The 17,474-nt window shown below is 51.8% G+C and overlaps 2 non-coding genes and 2 pseudogenes across 2 annotated transcripts; all 4 read left to right on the top strand.

Annotated features, from left to right (window-relative positions):
- The first annotated feature begins 1,903 nt into the window (after positions 1–1,903).
- LOC144674623 (U2 spliceosomal RNA) lies at positions 1,904–2,083 on the top strand (annotated as a pseudogene).
- Positions 2,084–5,429: 3,346 nt separating this feature from the next.
- Positions 5,430–5,608, top strand: LOC144674622 (U2 spliceosomal RNA; annotated as a pseudogene).
- Positions 5,609–9,261: 3,653 nt separating this feature from the next.
- Positions 9,262–9,449, top strand: LOC144674619 (U2 spliceosomal RNA). Its single transcript, XR_013574600.1, has one exon. It is a non-coding gene; the product is annotated as a U2 spliceosomal RNA (small nuclear RNA).
- Positions 9,450–17,286: 7,837 nt separating this feature from the next.
- On the top strand, positions 17,287–17,474 carry LOC144674618 (U2 spliceosomal RNA). Its single transcript, XR_013574599.1, has one exon. It is a non-coding gene; the product is annotated as a U2 spliceosomal RNA (small nuclear RNA).

The raw sequence follows: 17,474 nt of genomic DNA, 5'->3' as shown, positions 1-17,474 counted from the left end.
CGATTGCCTATGTACAGGACAGGGGTGTGGATACCTGCCTCATCAGCTTGGATCAAGAGAAGGCCTTTGACAGAATATCGCACACCTACATGGGGGATGTGCTCTCCAAAATGGGCTTTGGGGAGGGAATTCGATATTGGATCCAACTGCTCTACATTAACATCAGTAGCGCAGTGTCAATCAATGGGTGGGAAACAGATAGCTTTCCGATTAAATCTGGAGTCAGGCAGGGCTGTCCTCTCTCGCCTGTCCTTTTCGTGTGTTGCATAGAACCCTTTGCCGAGTCCATCAGGAAGGATCCGGGCATAAGAGGAGTGACGATCCCAGGCAGTGGAGGCACTCAGGTAAATGCCTCCCTGTACATGGACGACGTCGCCGTTTTCTGCTCGGATCCGCTGTCGGTGCGCAGACTGATGCACATCTGCGACCAGTTCGAACTGGCCTCGGGTGCCCAGGTAAATCGTGGGAAGAGCGAGGCCATGTTCTTTGGGAACTGGGCTGACCGATCCTTTGTCCCCTTCACTGTCAGGGCTGACGGCCTGAGGGTGCTGGGGATATGGTTCGGAGGGACCGGGGCATGCGTTAGAAACTGGAAGGAGCGAGTGGCTATGGTGAAGAGGAAACTGGGCATGTGGGAGCGACGCTCCCTCTCCATTGCGGGTAAGAACCTGGTCATCAGGTGTGAGGTACTCTCGCTGTTGCTGTACGTGGCGCAGGTCTGGCCCATTCCAGACTCCTGCGCGACGGCGATCACTCGAGCCATCTTCCGCTTTATCTGGAGGTCGAAAATGGATCGTGTCCGCAGGGACGCGATGTACAAGCCTCTAGATAAAGGGGGAAAAAACGTGCCCAACATCGCCCTCATCCTGATGGCCACCTTTGTGTGCGGCTGCATCAAGCGGTGCGTAGACCCTCAGTACGCAAACACCAAGTGTCACTACGTGCTGAGGTTCTACCTGTCCCCGGTGTTGCGAAGGATGGGTCTGGCCACGCTGCCGCGGAACGCTCCAAGTAGTTGGACCGCGCCGTACCACCTGTCCCTGGTGGAAAAATTGATGCAGAAAAACACCTTTGACCACAAGTCCATCAGGCAGTGGTCAGCACGTAACGTCCTAGAGGCCCTGAGGGATAAGGAGAGGGTGGACCCTGTGGGATGGTTCCCCGAGCAGACTGTCAAAGTCATTTAGCAGAATGCCTCATCGCCAGAACTTTCCAACAAGCACCAAGACGTAGCTTGGCTGGTGGTGAGAAAGGCCCTCCCCGTCAGATCCTTCCTACACGCCAGGAAGCTCACCTCCTCTGCACGTTGCCCTCGAGGTGGCTGTGGTGGGGAAGAGACCGTTGTTCACCTCCTTGTGGATTGTGCCTTTGCAAAGAAAGTCTGGAGAGAGATGCAGTGGTTGCTGTCGAGGTTCATCCCGAGCAGCTCTGTGAGACAGGACTGTGTGCTCTACGGGCTGTTCCCAGGGACACACACCGAGACAAACATCAACTGCAGCTGGAGGATCATCAACTCAGTGAAAGAGGCGCTTTGGTCTGCCCGAAACTTGTTGGTCTTCCAGCACAAAGAGTTGTCCCCGACCGATTGTTGCGGACTGGCACAATCCAAAGTCCAGGACTACGTGCTGAGGGACGCACTAAAGCTTGGGGCAGCTGCCGCAAAGGCGCAATGGGGAAGGGTCGCTGTCTAAGACCTTTCTACCACAGCGCACCGAGAGACTGGGAACTGTTTAGAGCCCCTCGGGCTGTACAGATCAAAATGAAAGGCTGTAAATGATTGTAATATTGTTTGTACTGATGCACCTGGTGATACATTTTGTAAAAGTTTAACCTGGATTGTACCCTTGTAATGTTGTTTTTGAAATGGTTTGGAATGTGATTGAAGATATTTTATGAATAAAGTATATTTTTACAAAAAAAAAAAAAAAAATCTGTTCTTATCAGTTTAATATCTGATACGTCCCTTATCTGGGGACCATATATTAAATTGATTTTTGGAGCAGGGAGATGGAATAGGGGCTTGCTCCGTCCACTCCACGCATCGACCCGGTATTGCAGTATCTCTGGGAACGGTGCACCCTCCCCTTTCCAGGGGATTTTCAATGCTAAAAATAGTTTTCTTACAAACATCTGCTTTCTTTACTTCTCAACATGTACATGTTCCAAAATCCAACTTTCTTTCTTTCTCTCTCTCTCTCTCTCTCTCTCTCACTCACTCACCCGCAGCAGCTACACACAAAAAACACGCACTCTCACCCAACACTCGCCGGCAGGGCCGGCAGCAGATTGGACGCTACGTCCAGATGCCTGATGGAAACAGTTAAGGATGCCAAGCTGCACGACGTCTTCAGCAACCCTGCAGACGGAGCGCAGCGTAGATACACCTGGTCGCGGCCAGACGGGTCCATTCGTTCCAGGATAGACTTCCTGTTTGTGTCCCGTGCATTCACAGTCAGATCCACCGAGGTCAAGCCGGTGTTCTTCTCTGACCACTGCCTCCTACTGGCGGACTGCCACTTGGAGGAAGACCTGAGGGTGGGCAGGGGGGCATGGAAGCTAAATGTGCAACTGCTGACCCCAGAGAACATTGAGGAGCTCAAGAGGGATTACAAAGGTTGGAGAACCGTGAAACCCCTCTTTGAGTCCCTGACACACTGGTGGGAAGTGACCAAGGGAAGCATCAAGAGGTTTTTCATCCTCAAAGGCACCCAGAAAGCTAGAAAGGAACAGAGGGAAATGTCCCGACTCCAGAAAAAGATGCAGAATCTGCTGCGGCTGCAGTCGATGGGGGTCGATGTCAAGGAGGAGCTCCAAGAGGTGAAGGGCCAGCAAGCCTCGCACTTTGCCTCGGAGGCCTCCAAGATCATCTTCCGTTCCAGAGTCCGCTCCGTGGAGCAGGATGAGACGTGCTCACGTTTCTTCTTCCAAAAGGTACACAGAGAGCGCTCTGTGATCAGCAGCCTGAAGGAAGAAGACGGCTCAGTAAAGTCATCACGGTCCGACATTCTGAGGATCAGCAAATCCTTTTATGCCGGATTGTATGACGTGAAGCCCACGGACAGCACGGCCTCCCAGTCCTTCCTGTCCTCTATCACGGAGGTCTTAGACCACAGTACGCGGGAGAGCCTGGACAAACCGCTAACTCTTGACGAACTGACTAAGGCCCTCGAGTCCTTCGAGAAGAATAAAACCCCCGGAAGCGACGGCTTGCCGGCGGAGTTGTATTGGGCTCTGTGGGACTTGATCGGGCCAGACCTGCTAGGAGTGTACGAGAGAATGCTCCTGGCCGGTAGTATGTCAGAATCCATGAGGAAAGGCATCATCACCCTCATCTACAAGCACAAGGGGGAAAGGGAGGAAATTAGAAATTGGCGACCCATTTCACTGTTGAATGTGGACTATAAGATTCTGTCCAAGGTCATCGCCAATCGGGTCAAATCCGCTCTGGAATTGGTGATTCACCCTGACCAGACCTGCTCTGTGCCAGGCAGGAAGATCTCTGACAGCCTGGCGCTGCTCAGGGATACGATTGCCTATGTACAGGACAGGGGTGTGGATACCTGCCTCATCAGCTTGGATCAGGAGAAGGCCTTTGACAGAATATCGCACACCTACATGGGGGATGTGCTCTCCAAAATGGGGTTTGGGGAGGGAATTCGAAATTGGATCCAACTGCTCTACACTAACATCAGTAGCGCAGTGTCAATCATTGTGTGGGAAACAGATAGCTTCCCGATCAAATCTGGAGTCAGGCAGGGCTGTCCTCTCTCGCCTGTCCTTTTCGTGTGTTGCATAGAACCCTTTGCCGAGTCCATCAGGAAGGATCCGGGCATAAGAGGAGTGACGATCCCAGGCAGTGGAGGCACTCAGGTAAAAGCCTCCCTGTACATGGACGACGTCGCCGTCTTCTGCTCGGATCCGCTGTCGGTGCGCAGACTGATGCACATCTGCGACCAGTTCGAACTGGCCTCGGGAGCCAAGGTAAATCGTGGGAATAGCGAGGCCATGTTCTTTGGGAACTGGGCTGACCGATCCTTTGTCCCCTTCACTGTCAGGGCTGACGGCCTGAAGGTGCTGGGGATATGGTTCGGAGGGACCGGGGCATGCGTTAGAAACTGGAAGGAGCGAGTGGCTATGGTGAAGAGGAAACTGGGCATGTGGGATCGACGCTCCCTCTCCGTTGCGGGTAAGAACCTGGTCATCAGGTGTGAGGTACTCTCGCTGTTGCTGTACGTGGCGCAGGTCTGGCCCATTCCAGACTCCTGCGCGACGGCGATAACTCGAGCCATCTTCCGCTTTATCTGGAGGTCGAAAATGGATCGTGTCCGCAGGGACGCGATGTACAAGCCTCTAGATAAAGGGGGAAAAAACGTGCCCAACATCGCCCTCATACTGATGGCCACCTTTGTGTGCGGCTGCATCAAGCGGTGCGTAGACCCTCAGTACGCAAACACCAAGTGTCACTACGTGCTGAGGTTCTACCTGTCCCCGGTGTTGCGAAGGATGGGTCTGGCCACGCTGCCGCGGAACGCTCCAAGTAGTTGGACCGCGCCGTACCACCTGTCCCTGGTGGAAAAATTGATGCAGAAAAACACCTTTGACCACAAGTCCATCAGGCAGTGGTCAGCACGTAACGTCCTAGAGGCCCTGAGGGATAAGGAGAGGGTGGACCCTGTGGGATGGTTCCCCGAGCAGACTGTCAAAGTCATTTGGCAGAATGCCTCATCGCCAGAACTTTCCAACAAGCACCAAGACGTAGCTTGGCTGGTGGTGAGAAAGGCCCTCCCCGTCAGATCCTTCCTACACGCCAGGAAGCTCACCCCCTCTGCACGTTGCCCTCGAGGTGGCTGTGGTGGGGAAGAGACCGTTGTCCACCTCCTTGTGGATTGTGCCTTTGCAAAGAAAGTCTGGAGAGAGATGCAGTGGTTGCTGTCGAGGTTCATCCCGAGCAGCTCTGTGAGACAGGACTCTGTGCTCTACGGGCTGTTCCCAGGTACACACACCGAGACAAACATCAACTGCAGCTGGAGGATCATCAACTCAGTGAAAGAGGCGCTTTGGTCTGCCCGAAACTTGTTGGTCTTCCAGCACAAAGAGTTGTCCCCGACCGATTGTTGCGGACTGGCACAATCCAAAGTCCAGGACTACGTGCTGAGGGACGCACTAAAGCTTGGGGCAGCTGCCGCAAAGGCGCAATGGGGAAGGGTCGCTGTCTAAGACCTTTCTACCACAGCGCACCGAGAGACTGGGAACTGTTTAGAGCCCCTCGGGCTGTACAGATCAAAATGAAAGGCTGTAAATGACTGTAATATTGTTTGTACTGATGCACCTGGTGATACATTTTGTAAAAGTTTAACCTGGATTGTACCCTTGTAATGTTGTTTTTGAAATGGTTTTGAATGTGATTGAAGATATTTTATGAATAAAGTATATTTTTACAAAAAAAAAAAAAAAATCTGTTCTTATCAGTTTAATATCTGATACGTCCCTTATCTGGGGACCATATATTAAATTGATTTTTGGAGCAGGGAGATGGAATAGGGGCTTGCTCCGTCCACTCCACGCATCGACCCGGTATTGCAGTATCTCTGGGAACGGTGCACCCTCCCCTTTCCAGGGGATTTTCAATGCTAAAAATAGTTTTCTTACAAACATCTGCTTTCTTTACTTCTCAACATGTACATGTTCCAAAATCCAACTTTCTTTCTTTCTCTCTCTCTCTCTCTCTCTCTCTCTCACTCACTCACCCGCAGCAGCTACACACAAAAAACACGCACTCTCACCCAACACTCGCCGGCAGGGCCGGCAGCAGATTGGACGCTACGTCCAGATCCCTGATGGAAACAGTTAAGGATGCCAAGCTGCACGACGTCTTCAGCAACCCTGCAGACGGAGCGCAGCGTAGATACACCTGGTCGCGGCCAGACGGGTCCATTCGTTCCAGGATAGACTTCCTGTTTGTGTCCCGCGCATTCACAGTCAGATCCACCGAGGTCAAGCCGGTGTTCTTCTCTGACCACTGCCTCCTACTGGCGGACTGCCACTTGGAGAAGGACCTGAGGGTGGGCAGGGGGGCATGGAAGCTAAATGTGCAACTGCTGACCCCAGAGAACATTGAGGAGCTCAAGAGGGATTACAAAGGTTGGAGAACCGTGAAACCCCTCTTTGAGTCCCTGACACACTGGTGGGAAGCGATCAAGGGAAACATCAAGAGGTTTTTCATCCGCAAAGGCACCCAGAAAGCTAGAAAGGAACAGAGGGAAATGTCCCGACTCCAGGAAAAGATGCAGAATCTGCTCCGGCTGCAGTCGATGGGGGTGGATGTCAAGGAGGAGCTCCAAGAGGTGAAGGGCCAGCAAGCCTCGCACTTTGCCTCGGAGGCCTCCAAGATCATCTTCCGTTCCAGAGTCCGCTCCGTGGAGCAGGATGAGACGTGCTCACGTTTCTTCTTCCAAAAGGTACACAGAGAGCGCTCTGTGATCAGCAGCCTGAAGGAAGAAGACGGCTCAGTAAAGTCATCACGGTCCGACATTCTGAGGATCAGCAAATCCTTTTATGGCGGACTGTATGACGTGAAGCCCACGGACAGCACGGCCTCCCAGTCCTTCCTGTCCTCTATCACGGAGGTCTTAGACCACAGTACGCGGGAGAGCCTGGACAAACCGCTAACTCCTGACGAACTGACTAAGGCCCTCGAGTCCTTCGAGAAGAGTAAAACCCCCGGAAGCGACGGCCTGCCGGCGGAGTTGTATTCGGCTCTGTGGGACTTGATCGGCCCAGACCTGCTAGCAGTGTACGAGAGTATGCTCCTGGCCGGCAGCATGTCAGAATCCATGAGGAAAGGCATCATCACCCTCATCTACAAGCACAAGGGGGAAAGGGAGGAAATTAGAAATTGGCGACCCATTTCACTGTTGAATGTGGACTATAAGATTCTGTCCAAGGTCATCGCCAACCGGGTCAAATCCGCTCTGGAATTGGTGATTCACCCTGACCAGACCTGCTCTGTGCCAGGCAGGAAGATCTCTGACAGCCTGGCGCTGCTCAGGGATACGATTGCCTATGTACAGGACAGGGGTGTGGATACCTGCCTCATCAGCTTGGATCAGGAGAAGGCCTTTGACAGAATATCGCACACCTACATGGGGGATGTGCTCTCCAAAATGGGCTTTGGGGAGGGAATTCGAAATTGGATCCAACTGCTCTACACTAACATCAGTAGCGCAGTCTCAATCAATGGGTGGGAAACAGATAGCTTTCCCATTAAATCTGGAGTCAGGCAGGGCTGCCCTCTCTCGCCTGTCCTTTTCGTGTGCTGCATAGAACCCTTTGCCGAGTCCATCAGGAAGGATCCGGGCATAAGAGGAGTGACGATCCCAGGCAGTGGAGGCACTCAGGTAAAAGCCTCCCTGTACATGGACGACGTCGCCGTCTTCTGCTCGGATCCGCTGTCGGTGCGCAGACTGATGCACGTCTGCGACCAGTTCGAACTGGCCTCGGGAGCCAAGGTAAATCGTGGGAAGAGCGAGGCCATGTTCTTTGGGAAGTGGGCTGACCGATCCTTTGTCCCCTTCACTGTCAGGGCTGACGGCCTGAAGGTGCTGGGGATATGGTTCGGAGGGACCGGGGCATGCGTTAGAAACTGGAAGGAGCGAGTGGCTATGGTGAAAAGGAAACTGGGCATGTGGGAGCGACGCTCCCTCTCCATTGCGGGTAAGAACCTGGTCATCAGGTGTGAGGTACTCTCGCTGTTGCTGTACGTGGCGCAGGTCTGGCCCATTCCACACTCCTGCGCGATGGCGATCACTCGAGCCATCTTCCGCTTTATCTGGAGGTCGAAAATGGATCGTGTCTGCAGGGACGCGATGTACAAGCCTCTAGATAAAGGGGGAAAAAACGTGCCCAACATCGCCCTCATACTGATGGCCACCTTTGTGTGCGGCTGCATCAAGCGGTGCGTAGACCCTCAGTACGCAAACACCAAGTGTCACTACGTGCTGAGGTTCTACCTGTCCCCGGTGTTGCGAAGGATGGGTCTGGCCACGCTGCCGCGGAACGCTCCAAGTAGTTGGACCGTGCCGTACCACCTGTCCCTGGTGGAAAAATTGATGCAGAAAAACACCTTTGACCACAAGTCCATCAGGCAGTGGTCAGCACGTAACGTCCTAGAGGCCCTGAGGGATAAGGAGAGGGTGGACCCTGTGGGATGGTTCCCCGAGCAGACTGTCAAAGTCATTTGGCAGAATGCCTCATCGCCAGAACTTTCCAACAAGCACCAAGACGTAGCTTGGCTGGTGGTGAGAAAGGCCCTCCCCGTCAGATCCTTCCTACACGCCAGGAGTCTCACCCCCTCTGCACGATGCCCTCGAGGTGGCTGTGGTGGGGAAGAGACCGTTGTTCACCTCCTTGTGGATTGTGCCTTTGCAAAGAAAGTCTGGAGAGAGATGCAGTGGTTGCTGTCGAGGTTCATCCCGAGCAGTTCTGTGACACAGGACTCTGTGCTCTACGGGCTGTTCCCAGGGACACACACCGAGACAAACATCAACTGCAGCTGGAGGATCATCAACTCGGTGAAAGAGGCGCTTTGGTCTGCCCGAAACTTGTTGGTCTTCCAGCACAAAGAGTTGTCCCCGACCGATTGTTGCGGACTGGCACAATCCAAAGTCCAGGACTACGTGCTGAGGGACGCACTAAAGCTTGGGGCAGCTGCCGCAAAGGCGCAATGGGGAAGGGTCGCTGTCTAAGACCTTTCTACCACAGCGCACCGAGAGACTGGGAACTGTTTAGAGCCCCTCGGGCTGTACAGATCAAAATGAAAGGCTGTAAATGACTGTAATATTGTTTGTACTGATGCACCTGGTGATACATTTTGTAAAAGTTTAACCTGGATTGTACCCTTGTAATGTTGTTTTTGAAATGGTTTTGAATGTGATTGAAGATTTTTATGAATAAAGTATATTTTTACAAAAAAAAAAAAAAATCTGTTCTTATCAGCACTAAAGCTTGGGGCAGCTGCCGCAAAGGCGCAATGGGGAAGGGTCGCTGTCTAAGACCTTTCTACCACAGCGCACCGAGAGACTGGGAACTGTTTAGAGCCCCTCGGGCTGTACAGATCAAAATGAAAGGCTGTAAATGACTGTAATATTGTTTGTACTGATGCACCTGGTGATACATTTTGTAAAAGTTTAACCTGGATTGTACCCTTGTAATGTTGTTTTTGAAATGGTTTTGAATGTGATTGAAGATTTTTATGAATAAAGTATATTTTTACAATAAAAAAAAAAAAAAAAAAAAAATCTGTTCTTATCAGTTTAATATCTGATACGTCCCTTATCTGGGGACCATATATTAAATTGATTTTTGGAGCAGGGAGATGGAATAGGGGCTTGCTCCGTCCACTCCACGCATCGACCCGGTATTGCAGTATCTCTGGGAACGGTGCACCCTCCCCTTTCCAGGGGATTTTCAATGCTAAAAATAGTTTTCTTACAAACATCTGCTTTCTTTACTTCTCAACATGTACATGTTCCAAAATCCAACTTTCTTTGGAAAAACTCAGCAAGTCTGGCAGCATCGGCGGAGAAGAAATCAGTCAACGTTTCGAGCCCTCATGGCCCTTCAGCAGAACTGAAGCATAGTTTCAACAAGGGAGAAATATAAATTGGTTTAAGGTGGGTGGGGGGGAAGAGACACATTGAGGGTGTGGTGTGAGCAGATAATCAAAAGATGTCAGAGACAAAAGGGTCAAAGAGGTGTTGAAGGTGGTGGTCTTTGTCTGAGAAAAGTGCTAATTAAGAATGCAAGACAGGATATTCAAAGTACAGCTCTAGTGGGGGTGGGGTGGAAAGACTAAAGGTCTTTAGTCTTTCCACCCCACCCCCACTAGAGCTGTACTTTGAATATCCTGTCTTGCATTCTTAATTAGCACTTTTCTCAGACAAAGACCACCACCTTCAACACCTCTTTGACCCTTTTGTCTCTGACATCTTTTGATTATCTGCTCACACTACACCCTCAATGTGTCTCTTCCCCCCCCACCCACCTTAAACCAATTTATATTTCTCCCTTGTTGAAACTATGCTTCAGTTCTGCTGAAGGGCCATGAGGGCTCGAAACGTTGACTGGTTTCTTCTCCGCCGATGCTGCCAGACTTGCTGAGTTTTTCCAGGTAATTCTGTTTTTATTTTGTTTTGGATTTCCAGCATCCGCAGTAGCTTTTAGCTTTTTGTTTTTATCCAACTTTCTTTCTTTCTCTCTCTCTCTCTCTCTCTCTCTCACTCACTCACCCGCAGCAGCTACACACAAAAAACACGCACGCTCACCCAACACTCACAGACAGCACTCTCATCTCACAAACACTCTACCTCACTTATACAAAAACAGCTTTCACTTGCAAATACACCTCTCAAACACTCTCTCAGCTGCACCTTTCGCCTCACAACATTTTAAACCAGCTCTCTGCTGCCGCTGCCGCTGCTGCTGCTGACACAGCAACAATCAAAACTCACACCTCAAAGCTCACACACTTTACACAGCTACTCCGAAACCTCTACATCCACATTCACACAATCCTTACATTGCACAAGGAGCCCATTCCGCCCGTCGTGCCTGCACCAGCTCTCCCGGTGAACATTTCACCTCGTGCCTTTCTCCTGCCTTCTCCACGTAACCCGGCACATGCTTTCTTTTCAAATAATCATCTCATTCCCTCTTCAATTGAACCTGCCTCCGCCGCGCTATCAGGTGGTGCATTCCAGACCCTGACCGCTCGCTGCTCCTATCGCTTTTGCTTCTTTTGCCAGTTACTTTAAACCTGTGCCCTCTCCTTCTCGATCCTTGCCCCGGTGCAAACAGTTTCTCCCTATCTACTCTCTCCAGACCCCTCATGATTTTCAATACCTCTATCAAGTCTCCTCTCAGACTTCTTTTCCCCAAGGAATACAGTCCCAACTTCTCCAATCTTACTTCATAACTCAACTTCCTCGCCCCTGGAACCAAACTCGTAAACCTCTTCTGCACTCTCTCCAATGCCTCCACTACCTTCCTAAAATGCAAGTCAAAATGCAATCCCTCAGAGTCGGCATGGCTTTACGAAGAGTAAATCGTGTTTGACTAATTTGCTAGAGTTCTTTGAAGATGTGACAAGCAAAGTGGATAACGGGGATCCTGTAGATGTAGTATGTCTGGACTTCCAGAAGGCATTTGATAAGGTGCCGCACAAAAGATTAATACACAAGATAAGATCACACGCAGCTAAGGGTAATATATTAGCTTGGATAGAGGATTGGCTAACCAACAGAAAGCAGAGAGTCAAGATAAATGGGTCTTTTGTGGATGCCAAGCTGTAACTAGTGGGGTGCCACAGGGTTCGGTCCTCGGGCCCCAACTATTTACTTGGATTCAGGAGTAGAAGGTACTATAGCTAAATTTGCAGATGACACCAAAATAGGTGGGAAAGTAAGTTGCAATGAAGAAATAAGAAATTTACAAATGGATATGGACAGGTTAGGTGAATGGGCCAAAATTTGGCAGATGGAGTTTAACTAAGTTAAATAAGTTTAATAAGTGTGCGGTTATCCATTTTGGTCAGAAGAATAAAAAGGCGACTTATTATTCAAATGGAGAGAAACTTCAGAAATGCTTCAGCACAGAGGGATCTGGGTGTCCTCGCGCACGAATCGCTGAAAGCTAGTATGCAGGTACAGCAGGTAACAAGGAAGGCAAATGGAATCGCTTCTCGGCCTCTTGGCTAAGATCAAGTGTAGTGTTGCAGGGGCGACACCATGGTCCTGCCATGGCAAGGTCGGGATGGAAGGGCGAAAACCAATCGCAATCCGAATTCATACCGTGGGTTACCTATCACCGTCCGAGTCACGGTGAACCACAGCGACGAAGGAGGATCACCTATGGATCGGGGCTTCTTCACCAGGAGGATCCTGTTGAAGGCGTGCGGCTTCCAAGCTACGGAGATCTTCACCCTGCACGACTCCCGCAAAGGTGGTTATTTTGACGTCACGTTCAAGCAAGTGGCAGACTGCGTCCGGCTCCTGAGGGTGTTCGAGGAGAAGAGAGACCTGCCGGAGATGAAGATCCTGACGGCGGAGCCGCACTTTTCTCTGCCGTTGCAACGGGAACGTGAGGTGATGGTGCATGTGTACAACCCCTTCGTCCCTGTCGCCGACGTGGTCACCTTCCTCACCAGGTACTTCGATAAGGTGGGGAGCGGCACTGAGATTCGAGACGACTTGGGGATCTGGACAGGCAAACGCCTGTTTAAGGTCACGCTAAAGACCGATGGTAAGGGAGCCATTTTCCACCCTCCTTCCAGTTTCGCAATCGGGGGAAACCGTGGCTACCTGGTCTACGCTGGGCAACCCAAGCATTGCCGCTCATGCGGCAAGGCTGGTCATGTGGCGGCCAACTGCAGCGCCTCCCTCTGCAAGATCTGCAAACAGGAAGGGCACCAGACAAAAGACTGCAAACAGGCCAAGTGCTGCAACCTGTGTGGCGAGGCAAGTCACCTCTACAGGACCTGCCCCAAACGCTGCCGTACTTACGCACAGGCAGCCAAAGCCGACCACGGGGAAGCAGAAGAAATGTTCCGTGTCACTCCAACCACCAAGGCCCCCAGGGAGCTCAACGGGACAAAGGAGGACACAGAGAGAGACAAGGTGGAGAAAGAGATTGAGGCAACAGAGAGCCAATCAACAGCACCACCCCCTGAACCTTCCAGTCCTCAGGACAGCGAATCAATGGAGGAGGAGGCAGCAGTGGAAAAGCAGCAGGGGGAGTGGCGGACGGTGAAGAACAAGAAAAGTAAGAGGGAGCGAAGAAGAAGCAAAGGCGTTTCCCAGAGAAGCGGCAAGAGGCGTCTCCCATCCGACACGGATGACAAGGGCAGCAGCTCTTCGGATGAGGAAGTGCCAGAGCGGCACCGACAGAAGAGGCGGCAAAGCTCCAGGGCGTTGGAGGACGAGACACCCGAGCTCCAGAAAATTGGAGACAACAAGGAGACCAGCGCACCCCAACTTTGCCTGCAACCTGAGGAGGCCAGTGCACCACAGCCCCTGGAATCTGGGAGCAGTGAGGCAATCATCGCACCCCAGCTCCAGGAAGCCGGGAACAGCAACCCCCCAGAGGGGGTGAGTTTTGGAGAAGCTTCTCCAGCAAAGGTCATCTCAAAATCCGCTCACTACGTGAACCTCCAGATGCCACTGGAGCAGAACACGGCCAAGGAGATCTACCTCAGCCCATCCAAAGTGAAGGAATTTGAGCTCACTACAGGTATGAAGGAGCAGACTAAAGGTCTGGGACTCTCAGAGACAGTGGGTTTGGTAGGAGAATAAATGCTTTAATATGGGTTTAAAGATTGTATCCATAAATGTGCGTAGCATTAAATCTACTACGCGATGTGTTGCGACCTTGGACTACCTTGCCAAGGTCAAAGCTGACCTGTTGTTTCTGCAGGAGTGTGCGATACCGCACCTCAGCTCCTACAGGCAATGGTCACGATGGTGGTCCCACGGGCCATCGATCTGGTCGGGCGGAAACGACTCTCGTTCCTCCGGCCTGGGTATTCTGCTGCGGGGAGGCAACTTCACCGTCTCCGAGGTCAAGGAGGTGGTGGGCGGGCGACTCCTGGTAGCAGACGTAATGTACAAGAACGCTCCACTCCGGTTAATTAACGTGTACGGCCCGGCACAAGGGGCTGAGCGGCTGGAGGTTTTTCAGCAGCTCCCACTGCTGCTGGCGACCTCCAGGCCGGTCATTCTGGGCGGGGACTTCAACTGCATCATCGATGCGGCTGGACGATCCGGCAGGGCCGGAAGCAGATTGGACGCTACGTCCAGATCCCTGATGGAAACAGTTAAGGATGCCAAGCTGCACGACGTCTTCAGCAACCCTGCAGACGGAGCGCAGCGTAGATACACCTGGTCGCGGCCAGACGGGTCCATTCGTTCCAGGATAGACTTCCTGTTTGTGTCCCGTGCATTCACAGTCAGATCCACCGAGGTCAAGCCGGTGTTCTTCTCTGACCACTGCCTCCTACTGGCGGACTGCCACTTGGAGGAAGACCTGAGGGTGGGCAGGGGGGCATGGAAGCTAAATGTGCAACTGCTGACCCCAGAGAACATTGAGGAGCTCAAGAGGGATTACAAAGGTTGGAGAACCGTGAAACCCCTCTTTGAGTCCCTGACACACTGGTGGGAAGTGATCAAGGGAAGCATCAAGAGGTTTTTCATCCTCAAAGGCACCCAGAAAGCTAGAAAGGAACAGAGGGAAATGTCCCGACTCCAGGAAAAGATGCAGAATCTGCTCCGGCTGCGGTCGATGGGGGTCGATGTCAAGGAGGAGCTCCAAGAGGTGAAGGGCCAGCAAGCCTCGCACTTTGCCTCGGAGGCCTCCAAGATCATCTTCCGTTCCAGAGTCCGCTCCGTGGAGCAGGATGAGACGTGCTCACGTTTCTTCTTCCAAAAGGTACACAGAGAGCGCTCTGTGATCAGCAGCCTGAAGGAAGAAGACGGCTCAGTAAAGTCATCACGGTCCGACATTCTGAGGATCAGCAAATCCTTTTATGCCGGACTGTATGACGTGAAGCCCACGGACAGCACGGCCTCCCAGTCCTTCCTGTCCTCTATCACGGAGGTCCTAGACCACAGTACTCGGGAGAGCCTAGACAAACCGCTAACCCCTGACGAACTGACTAAGGCCCTCGAGTCCTTCGAGAAGAGTAAAACCCCCGGAAGCGACGGCCTGCCGGCGGAGTTGTATTCGGCTCTGTGGGACTTGATCGGCCCAGACCTGCTAGAAGTGTACGAGAGTATGCTCCTGGCCGGCAGCATGTCAGAATCCATGAGGAAAGGCATCATCACCCTCATCTACAAGCACAAGGGGGAAAGGGAGGAAATTAGAAATTGGCGACCCATTTCACTGTTGAATATGGACTATAAGATTCTGTCCAAGGTCATCGCCAACCGGGTCAAATCCACTCTGGAATTGGTGATTCACCCTGACCAGACCTGCTCTGTGCCAGGCAGGAAGATCTCTGACAGCCTGGCGCTGCTCAGGGATACGATTGCCTATGTACAGGACAGGGGTGTGGATACCTGCCTCATCAGCTTGGATCAGGAGAAGGCCTTTGACAGAATATCGCACACCTACATGGGGGATGTGCTCTCCAAAATGGGGTTTGGGGAGGGAATTCGAAATTGGATCCAACTGCTCTACACTAACATCAGTAGCGCAGTCTCAATCAATGGGTGGGAAACAGATAGCTTTCCGATTAAATCTGGAGTCAGGCAGGGCTGCCCTCTCTCGCCTGTCCTTTTTGTGTGCTGCATAGAACCCTTTGCCGAGTCCATCAGGAAGGATCCGGGCATAAGAGGAGTGACGATCCCAGGCAGTGGAGGCACTCAGGTAAAAGCCTCCCTGTACATGGACGACGTCGCCGTCTTCTGCTCGGATCCGCTGTCGGTGCGCAGACTGATGCACGTCTGCGACCAGTTCGAACTGGCCTCGGGAGCCAAGGTAAATCGTGGGAAGAGCGAGGCCATGTTCTTTGGGAAGTGGGCTGACCGATCCTTTGTCCCCTTCACTGTCAGGGCTGACGGCCTGAAGGTGCTGGGGATATGGTTCGGAGGGACCGGGGCATGCGTTAGAAACTGGAAGGAGCGAGTGGCTATGGTGAAAAGGAAACTGGGCATGTGGGAGCGACGCTCCCTCTCCATTGCGGGTAAGAACCTGGTCATCAGGTGTGAGGTACTCTCGCTGTTGCTGTACGTGGCGCAGGTCTGGCCCATTCCACACTCCTGCGCGATGGCGATCACTCGAGCCATCTTCCGCTTTATCTGGAGGTCGAAAATGGATCGTGTCTGCAGGGACGCGATGTACAAGCCTCCAGATAAAGGGGGAAAAAACGTGCCCAACATCGCCCTCATACTGATGGCCACCTTTGTGTGCGGCTGCATCAAGCGGTGCGTAGACCCTCAGTACGCAAACACCAAGTGTCACTACGTGCTGAGGTTCTACCTGTCCCCGGTGTTGCGAAGGATGGGTCTGGCCACGCTGCCGCGGAACGCTCCAAGTAGTTGGACCGTGCCGTACCACCTGTCCCTGGTGGAAAAATTTATGCAGAAAAACACCTTTGACCACAAGTCCATCAGGCAGTGGTCAGCACGTAACGTCCTAGAGGCCCTGAGGGATAAGGAGAGGGTGGACCCTGTGGGATGGTTCCCCGAGCAGACTGTCAAAGTCATTTGGCAGAATGCCTCATCGCCAGAACTTTCCAACAAGCACCAAGACGTAGCTTGGCTGGTGGTGAGAAAGGCCCTCCCCGTCAGATCCTTCCTACACGCCAGGAGTCTCACCCCCTCTGCACGATGCCCTCGAGGTTGCTGTGGTGGGGAAGAGACCGTTGTTCACCTCCTTGTGGATTGTGCCTTTGCAAAGAAAGTCTGGAGAGAGATGCAGTGGTTGCTGTCGAGGTTCATCCCGAGCAGTTCTGTGACACAGGACTCTGTGCTCTACGGGCTGTTCCCAGGGACACACACCGAGACAAACATCGACTGCAGCTGGAGGATCATCAACTCGGTGAAAGAGGCGCTTTGGTCTGCCCGAAACTTGTTGGTCTTCCAGCACAAAGAGTTGTCCCCGACCGATTGTTGCGGACTGGCACAATCCAAAGTCCAGGACTACGTGCTGAGGGACGCACTAAAGCTTGGGGCAGCTGCCGCAAAGGCGCAATGGGGAAGGGTCGCTGTCTAAGACCTTTCTACCACAGCGCACCGAGAGACTGGGAACTGTTTAGAGCCCCTCGGGCTGTACAGATCAAAATGAAAGGCTGTAAATGACTGTAATATTGTTTGTACTGATGCACCTGGTGATACATTTTGTAAAAGTTTAACCTGGATTGTACCCTTGTAATGTTGTTTTTGAAATGGTTTGGAATGTGATTGAAGATATTTTATGAATAAAGTATATTTTTACAAAAAAAAAAAAAAAAAAATCTGTTCTTATCAGCACTAAAGCTTGGGGCAGCTGCCGCAAAGGCGCAATGGGGAAGGGTCGCTGTCTAAGACCTTTCTACCACAGCGCACCGAGAGACTGGGAACTGTTTAGAGCCCCTCGGGCTGTACAGATCAAAATGAAAGGCTGTAAATGACTGTAATATTGTTTGTACTGATGCACCTGGTGATACATTTTGTAAAAGTTTAACCTGGATTGTACCCTTGTAATGTTGTTTTTGAAATGGTTTTGAATGTGATTGAAGATTTTTATGAATAAAGTATATTTTTACAATAAAAAAAAAAAAAAAAAAAAAATCTGTTCTTATCAGTTTAATATCTGATACGTCCCTTATCTGGGGACCATATATTAAATTGATTTTTGGAGCAGGGAGATGGAATAGGGGCTTGCTCCGTCCACTCCACGCATCGACCCGGTATTGCAGTATCTCTGGGAACGGTGCACCCTCC

This window comes from Cetorhinus maximus, unplaced genomic scaffold (genome assembly GCF_964194155.1).
Source record: "Cetorhinus maximus unplaced genomic scaffold, sCetMax3.hap1.1 HAP1_SCAFFOLD_727, whole genome shotgun sequence".
Lineage (NCBI taxonomy): Eukaryota > Metazoa > Chordata > Chondrichthyes > Lamniformes > Cetorhinidae > Cetorhinus > Cetorhinus maximus.
The sequence above is the reverse complement of the archived record's forward strand: the minus strand, read 5'-3'. Positions and strand labels throughout refer to the sequence as shown.